Below are 9,240 nucleotides of genomic sequence, written 5' to 3'. Positions count from 1 at the left end.
GCATGACATACTGTATGTTACTTACAATTATCTTGAGTGGGTAGGTTACATACGGAACTGATTAATGGTGATAACATCTTGCCCCTTACAGTGATGAACGTGCCAAAACTATTGATTGAGTAAATGTAAGGGGCTGAATCAGTAACCATCAAGCTATTGAAGTAAAAATGACTATGTGTTTTATATTAATGTTAAGAAATGTAGGACAATATTTCTGTGTAACAAGTACAACTAGAAGATGGCTCCTGGCTGTCTGACTAGTCAATAACAAATATAAATTCCTGTGGCTGTAAATTGAAAATATTAGTGACTAAAATTTTAGAGTACTGGTATTGTACAACATTTTAGACATACATATGCAATAGAAGATTATGAGCTATAGGATGTACCTGCCATGATTTTATACCCGAGGTAGAAAGATACTACATAAGGTAAGACAGCTCTATTGTAGCTATACTGAAAGTGAAACACTTGTTGGCAAACAAAATGTCTAATTATGCCAAAGCTGGAATGTGAGGAACAGTTCAAACCAAGGGCAATGAACCAGAAACAAAATTTGTGCCTATTGACCTGATGTAAAACCCTAAGAATTTTTGACAGGTGACTGTAAAGTAGAAAATCAAAAGCATTAGTTAATGAGGCAAAAGGCAACTCAAACTGACTGGATACCAGTACAATTTATATAGATTATGTTAAACAGCTTACCCCCCTTCTAGCAGCAGCTTATTGGATGTCATCATAATAATGAAACACTCTTAAGCAGAAGGAAAACAATGGGTAGTCAGAGAGATGAGAATACCTATAGGCCTATATCACTGATATTGGTCTATTATGGGAGTATGGATGATATTTGTGCAAATGAATTATGATATTTTATGAGGGAAAAGTATCCCCTATAAAAATCATCATGGAATCTACAAATTACACTTCTGTAGAACTCATCTTGCTGTACTGGTCAGCCAGATCCAGGAAACAATAGATCACTGTGTGGAGGTTGATTCTAAGTTTCTTGACATCCATGGGATGTTCAATACAGTTCCACACTATCATGTAATGAATAAAATAAGCTTATAGAATGTTGGAACAGTTTCAATATAGATTTAAGGCCTCCTTGTCAATACAACTCAGCACAGAATGTTTAATGACAAGAAGTTGCCAGATTATCTGGTAGATAAAGGTGGAATTTCCATCAGGCTATTTGTAGATGATGCTATTGAAGAAAGGAAGGTTATAGTTCATGCTGATGTCCACATAGACATCATTAGAGATGGCCCACAAGATGGAATTGGAGAAGGAAAGGGAAGGAAAATGACTGGATCCTTTCAAAGGAAGCATCTGAGCATTTGAGTGTTTTAGAGGAGTCACAGGAGAACATAATGTACACGGCTTGGTGGTGATGTCAACTGATATCCTACTGAATGCAAGTCCAAACCTGAATTTATGCCAACTGGCTTAACGATGATGCTAGTAAATATCAAGAAGCCAGTTTACGAGGAAATTGTAACAAAACACACGGATGCCCACACACAATTGATGCTTGGTGTAGGTTTTCAAAAATAATCAAATTGACTATATTGGGTGGTATGAGCTGCAGCTGTTTGATTACATGATCACTGGCCACTCTACGCAAACAATCACTATTGCTAAGTATATAAAATTTGCAACAATTTAAAGTGGAACTACCTCAGAAAAATGTTTAGGAAAGGCTGATCTTGAACACAATGAACTATAATTTATTCATTAAAGTGGTAGTTTACAAATGTTCATTTAATTGACTTTTTAGTTTAGCTGTTTGATCTGAGACACTTAACACGCAAAATTACTGGAGTACCTCATCTGCTCAAGCAATATCTTAGCAAGCTTGACAGTGTAATTTTTATCAATTCCTTTTTTAGATTCTGGAGCCAAAGGGGAATTCTAAACTAAGTTGTCATTACATGTAATATAAAACTAATCAGATATATAATTACAGTGGAAGTCACATATGTACTTGTCATATGTAACAACTTAAGTAAATGAAAAAAATTACTTCTTGATGCATAAAATTAGTATTATGATATGATCTGCAGCTTCAAAAACTCATTTTGAAAAGAATCATCACTGGTAGAATGATATGATACAACAGAAAGACATGATACTAAATGGAACAAAATACTTCCCAAACACTAAACCAAAATGGGCAAAAGGCACAGGATAAAAAAATGTCTCTACAAAGGAAGCTCTGAGAACTAGAAAGGGAAGGGAAACTCAGCTGTGTCGAGTGTTTGATAGACACTGCCTGCCTAATGCTCTCTTTACCAGCACTTCTCAGAGCTGCACAGTTCCTAAGCATAAAAGTAGAAACATCTTACAAGTCACTGTGAATTCTACACACAGCTACTGTGCTTGGTTTAGCAATGGGTCAGAAATGTAAACATCAAACATGAGCTGTCCCTGAACTCATATAACTAATTGTAGCAGTGTACTAGGCCGTCCTTAAAATACAATTAGAACCATAAATTGTTCCACCAACAGAGCTTTTTCTAGTTGTCAGTCATCCAATTACAGTGCATATGTCCCAGTGAAATACTTTCAGCCTACACCACAAGCATACTTTATATATTCTATCTATGTTATTTTGAGACACCTATTGGACCTTTTTTAATGTGTGACACACAATTGTATTAATACAGCAGGATGTCATGTATTTCAAAAAATACATTAATGCTGCTGGAAACAGCATGCAAAAAATGTCGAATATGCAGCTGGCTGGTTGACTACTATTATACTCTTTAGTCAGTAAACCAACACTGAAAAATCCCTTTGGTAAATGCTAGTTATGGAACTAGATACTCATCACAAATATATAATGTTTGCTGGACACCAGAGTTAAGGTGATGTTTATGGTTTCCACTTGTCCATCACATTCCCACAAAACACACTTATGTCAGCTCAGAAACAACTCTCATGGTCAACTCCTCTCGACAATGAGATGCTGCTGCTCCAGACTTTCAATGATTGAACATATACCTATTATAAATTTTGTGTGTCTGTGTTATGGTCAAATAGACAGTCTAATGATTGTCTAGTAGCATAACAATGACCAACAAGACTCTGAAGTGATTTAGCAAGACCACAATGTATTCAAACAACATACTCTTCATAACTGATTAGGCTTTTGCAGCCAGTCAGTCTAAATAAAAGTTTTCTGAATATCATTCCATTCATACCATGACATAATGTAAAAATCTATGTTGGAGAAAGCAACATTTTGGCCGCAGTTACTGCAACCTTATTCTGGGTCCATTGCTGAATCTACTATTAGTTGACCCAGAAGAAGGCCACTTAACCATGGATGAAATGTTGATTTCTCCAGTATAGCTTTTTACATTTCATCAAGGTAAAATACTCAGACAACATTTAGGAAAACCTTTACATCAATTTTTATGTGTTTTCTTCATTCCATAACTACAAATAGTAGGAAGAGCACTCTATTGGAATCTATGTTGCTATGTATCTGTAATGAGTGGAGAAAAATAACAGTTCTGATATCCTAATTAAACATCCAACCAACACAGGTGCCATTGCTAAGATCACTAGTGTGGTTGCATATGAAATTTATCTAGATGTTTTAAATCCTGATGATTAGAGAAACTTTCACCATAGCTATACAAACCAAAAGTATAAGGGCTCATTGTCACTAGAGAGCTACTTGCTGTAATACATTCGCACAGCATTATGCTTCAGCATCCATCATGCATCGCAGCCTGCCTGCAGTTGTCTAGATGTCTTAAATCCTGATGACTAGAGAAACTTTCACCATAGCTATACAAGCCAAAAGCATGAGGGCTCACCACAAGAGGTCAGTATTTGGGCAAAGAGTTGTTCATGTGATATTCACTCAACTGTTGCCCGTAAACACTTGCCATATCAGTGCCTTTGGAAGAGAGCTGTAGTGGTGATGTGGCTCTGTTGTTGTTCCCATGTAGTAATTTGTGAAGATGCAAAAAATCGAGATTCGAGCAGTGATGAAGTATTTTGTAAAAAAAGGCATGAAAGCAAAGGACATTCATGCTGATATCCAGAATACACTGGAGGACTCTACTCCTTCATATTCAACTGTTGTCATATGAAGGGCTTATTTCAATAGTGGTACAAGTCCATTTCTGTTCATGTTGAGATACAGAGTCGTAAAGTTAAATGAGCGCTATAACATCTGCAGTTGAGATACCAGAAATATTCAAGCATATGGCTTCTTGCTAGAGATGAAGCTTTCTTTCTGTTTGTTTGGATAATTAATTTCAGAAGCATTATAGGCAGAAATTTGGAGGTAATGGACTTGTACCACTATTGAAATAAGCCCTTCATATGGAGAATTGAATTTAAATTTGGTCATGAGAGCTTAGATGATGATCTTCACAGTGGTTGGCCAAGATGTGTCATTACTCCATAAATCATTGCAAAAGTGCTCAAAATGGTCATGGAGGATCACTGATTGAAAGTGCATGATATTTCTCACTCTTTCCAGATGTCATCTGAAAGGGTATATCACATTTTAACTGAAGAATTAGAAATGAAAAATCATCTGCAAGATGTGTGCCGCAACTATTGATGACGCCCACACACATGTACCATTGCCATGGAAAAATTACATGAAGTAAGGTATGAATTGCTGCCACACCCACCTTATTCACCTGACATGGTCCTGTCAGACTTCCATCTTTTCCCAAAACTGAAAATTTTTCATGGTGGGAAAAGATTCACTTCAAACATTGAATTGATAGTCGGGGTTGACAACTATTTTGCAGGCCTGGAGGAAACTCATTTTCGAGATGGGATCAAGTGCATTAATCTGCAAGGACACTACATTGAGAAATAAAAAAAAGTTTCAGTGATGTAAATACTTTTTTCTATTCCATTCTGAGAACTTTTCAAATCACCCTTTTAGTATGGGGTCCATTTGTTACCAGTGTCATTTTGTGCTGTTTGAGGTGGATAGAGGAGAGCTGTTATCCACTGTCTCTTCTTTTTTCTGTACATATTGTAAATCAGTGTAGTACTATAACCATTACTGTGTGCTGTTTCTTTAGTTATATTCAGTTTATTTCCAAAATCTGGTTTGGTTTGGGGCACAAATAATTGGCAGTGCACCATGGAGTGGAAAGCTGTATGTATATGTGTTATGGGATGCTGGGAACTGGTTGGTATTACTTTCCTGTATATTTTAAATAAATGCTGTTGGTTACTGATGTCAATGGTGAGGTTTAAAAAACTGATAGTCTCCTCCCAACTCCATTACTTGACTTTACTGTGGTGTTAATTAAAATATTGAAAAAAATATATTTAATTAACTGGTGATTCCTGTTCATAAGCACAGTACATCATCCACACACCTTGTCCAGTATTGTATTTTAGAACTTAGAGGTTCTTTATCTAAAAACGTTTACTCAAAATTTGCAGTCTTGAAGATGAATGTCCCCAGCAGGGAAACTTACAGTGATAACCAAGACTTGTTCTTACAAATCTTGGTCTAGGCCTATTTACTTTCAACCACTACCATTAACTACAAAATTGGATTATGAGAACCAGTGCTACAATCAAAAGAAGACTGTGACCACCTGTCCTTTCATATAAATATACAGTCAGTGAGAAATAAACTGCATGAACGTGAACTAGTTTTAAAAGACTTGCTGTGTGATATTCTGTGCCTGAATGAGCACTGGCTTAAAGAACATGAATCCAGAATGTACACTTCTCCTGGTTTTATATTTTTAACTGGCTATTTTAGTTCAGTTATGGAAAATGGAGGAGTGTCAATGCTAATGAAAAGTAACCTGAAACATGCAGTTAAGATTATAGATCTCAAGGATTTAGTGCATGAATGAAAAATTGAAATTTCTGCTGTTCACTTCATCAAATCAAGATTGTTGTAGTATCTATGTACTATGTCCCCAAAATGGGTGTCAAAGTTGTTGTCCAAAGTGTAGATAATATCTTAATGTACTAGGTTATATATAAGAGTCATAAAATTTTAATATTTGGTGACATTAATGTAGATGTGATGGTGCTAAATTCTAAAAGCATATTACTGCTATATACCCTCAGATCACACAGTTACAATTGCCTTAACTGTAAGCCTACTAGGCAGAATGCCTGTCTACATAAATGTCACATCAAACACTGACAAAGATGATGTAGTCTTAAATGTAGTTAAACCAATGCTCTCTGACCATGATGGAATTTCCCTGAAATTATTGGCGTTCAAAAGAAATCATGCTCAACCAATAGACTCCTGGAGAGTGAGGCAGATAAATCCATCAAATGTAACAAACTTCACACAAAGATTTTTGACTATTGATTGGGGTAACACTGTCATGGAGATTGAGCCTTTAAGTGATGATTTTGATTGCCCTCTCATCATTAAACACAATAGACTAAATACAGGGAGAAAACACAAAAGTAATGTAACTGACTGGTTTGCACCTTACTTAAACAACTGAGAATTCTGTTAAGAATTTACTATGGCATTTCTTGTTCAAATAATGAATATAGACATACATATGCCAAATTAAAAAAAAACTTTACAGAAAGGTTATCATTTCTGCAAAGAAAAAGCAAATGACAACTATATTTCTCAGGCCAGCAACAAATGTAAAGCAGCATGGAAAGCAATTAAAGCAGAAACAGGGTTAATAATGAACTAAATAATACACTCCTGGAAATGGAAAAAAGAACACATTGACACCGGTGTGTCAGACCCAACGTACTTGCTCCGGACACTGCGAGAGGGCTGTACAAGCAATGATCACACGCACGGCACAGCGGACACACCAGGAACCGCGGTGTTGGCCGTCGAATGGCGCTAGCTGCGCAGCATTTGTGCACCGCCGCCGTCAGTGTCAGCCAGTTTGCCGTGGCATACGGAGCTCTATCGCAATCTTTAACACTGGTAGCATGCCGCGACAGTGTGGACGTGAACTGTATGTGCAGTTGACGGACTTTGAGCGAGGGCGTATAGTGGGCATGAGGGAGGCCGGGTGGACGTACCGCCGAATTGCTCAACACGTGGGACATGAGGTCTCCACAGTACATCGATGTTGTCGCCAGTGGTCGGCGGAAGGTGCACGTGCCCGTCGACCTGGGACCTGACCGCAGCGACGCACGGATGCACGCCAAGACCGTAGGATCCTACGCAGTGCCGTAGGGGACCGCACCGCCACTTCCCAGCAAATTAGGGACACTGTTGCTCCTGGGGTATCGGCGAGGACCATTCGCAACCGTCTCCATGAAGCTGGGCTACAGTCCCGCACACCGTTAGGCCATCTTCCGCTCACGCCCCAACATCGTGCAGCCCGCCTCCAGTGGTGTCGTGACAGGCGTGAATGGAGGGACGAATGGAGATGTGTCGTCTTCAGCAATGAGAGTCGCTTCTGCCTTGGTGCAATGATGGTCGTATGCGTGTTTGGCGCCGTGCAGGTGAGTGCCACAATCAGGACTGCATACGACCGAGGCACACAGGGCCAACACCCGGCATCATGGTGTGGGGAGCGATCTCCTACACTGGCCGTACACCACTGGTGATCGTCGAGGGGACACTGAACAGTGCACGGTACATCCAAACCGTCATCGAACCCATCGTTCTACCATTCCTAGACCGGCAAGGGAACTTGCTGTTCCAACAGGACAATGCACGTCCGCATGTATCCCGTGCCACCCAACGTGCTCTAGAAGGTGTAAGTCAACTACCCTGGCCAGCAAGATCTCCGGATCTGTCCCCCATTGAGCATGTTTGGGACTGGATGAAGCGTCGTCTCACGCGGTCTGCACGTCCAGCACGAACGCTGGTCCAACTGAGGCGCCAGGTGGAAATGGCATGGCAAGCCGTTCCACAGGACTACATCCAGCATCTCTACGATCGTCTCCATGGGAGAATAGCAGCCTGCATTGCTGCGAAAGGTGGATATACACTGTACTAGTGCCGACATTGTGCATGCTCTGTTGCCTGTGTCTATGTGCCTGTGGTTCTGTCAGTGTGATCATGTGATGTATCTGACCCCAGGAATGTGTCAATAAAGTTCCCCCTTCCTGGGACAATGAATTCACGGTGTTCTTATTTCAATTTCCAGGAGTGTAGTTTATGAAATTCTGGGGAATTAGCTGCAACAAATGAAAGAAATTTAGAGGACAATGTAGATAGACTTCCCAGTTTGTGAGAAACAGACTTACCAGTAGAGCTTCCTAAATTTGCATGGAAACGTATTTATCCTAAGGATATACTGAATGCAGTCAAATCATTGAGCAAGTCCAGAACTGAAGACATCTATGGTTTATCTAATTTTATCATAAAGAAGAAATAGACACCATATGCAATCCACTGTGTTGCGTAATCAGTAGGATGTTTACCAAAGGAACATTTCCAGATTGTCTTAAACTGACAATTATCTTGTCCATATTCAAGAAAGCAGAAAGAAATTCACCCCAAAATTACAGACCCATTGCCATAGTACCTATTTCATCCAAAATTATTGAAACATTAATCAAAGACCAGTTGCATGATTTGTTTTAGTCTTACATCCTCCTAATAGGGCACCATATGGATTCCGAAGTGGGCTACACAGTTCAGGAAGTTGTATTATCAATATTAAATGGTTTTGAAAATAAGGAACACACCTATGCAACTTTGGTAGATTTAACCAAGGCACTTGACACTGTCCCACACAGCATTTTAATTAAAAAACTTGAAAAATATGCAATAACTGATGTGGAATTATTATTTCTGGAAAAATATTTGACAAACAGAAACCAAATGGTAGTTTTAAACTCAAATAACAAATCTAACCTCCTCAAGGTGAAATATGGAGTCCCACAAGGATCTGTGCTGGGAACTTTCTAATTTATTGTGTATGTGAATGACCTGCCCAGCTTATTACCATATAAATCTGTAATGTATGCAGACAACACAACCTTTATCACATCACATAGTAGCACAAATGTAGTCAAACAAATGAACAATTCAATGATGGAACAAGCAGCTCAGTGGTTCCAAGAAAATAGACTGTCATTAAATAAAAACAAAACTGAACACATCTTCTTTTCCCTTAGAGATATTAGTGATGGACTAAATGAGCCCGGCAACGGCCTTGCCGCAGTGGACACACCGGTTCCCGTGAGATCACCGAAGTTAATCGCTGTCGGGCGTGGCTGGCACTTGGATGGGTGACCATCCAGCCACCATGAGCTGTTGCCATTTTTCAGGGTGCA

At 39.1% G+C, this 9,240-nt stretch overlaps 1 pseudogene; it reads left to right on the top strand.

The window, feature by feature from the left end:
* Window positions 1–9,109: 9,109 nt before the first annotated feature.
* LOC126186094 (5S ribosomal RNA) lies at window positions 9,110–9,226 on the top strand (annotated as a pseudogene).
* Window positions 9,227–9,240: the final 14 nt, after the last annotated feature.

Source organism: Schistocerca cancellata, chromosome 4 (assembly GCF_023864275.1).
Source record: "Schistocerca cancellata isolate TAMUIC-IGC-003103 chromosome 4, iqSchCanc2.1, whole genome shotgun sequence".
Classification (NCBI taxonomy): Eukaryota; Metazoa; Arthropoda; class Insecta; order Orthoptera; family Acrididae; genus Schistocerca; species Schistocerca cancellata.
Note: the sequence above shows the minus strand (reverse complement) of the source record. Positions and strands in the feature narration are given on the sequence as shown.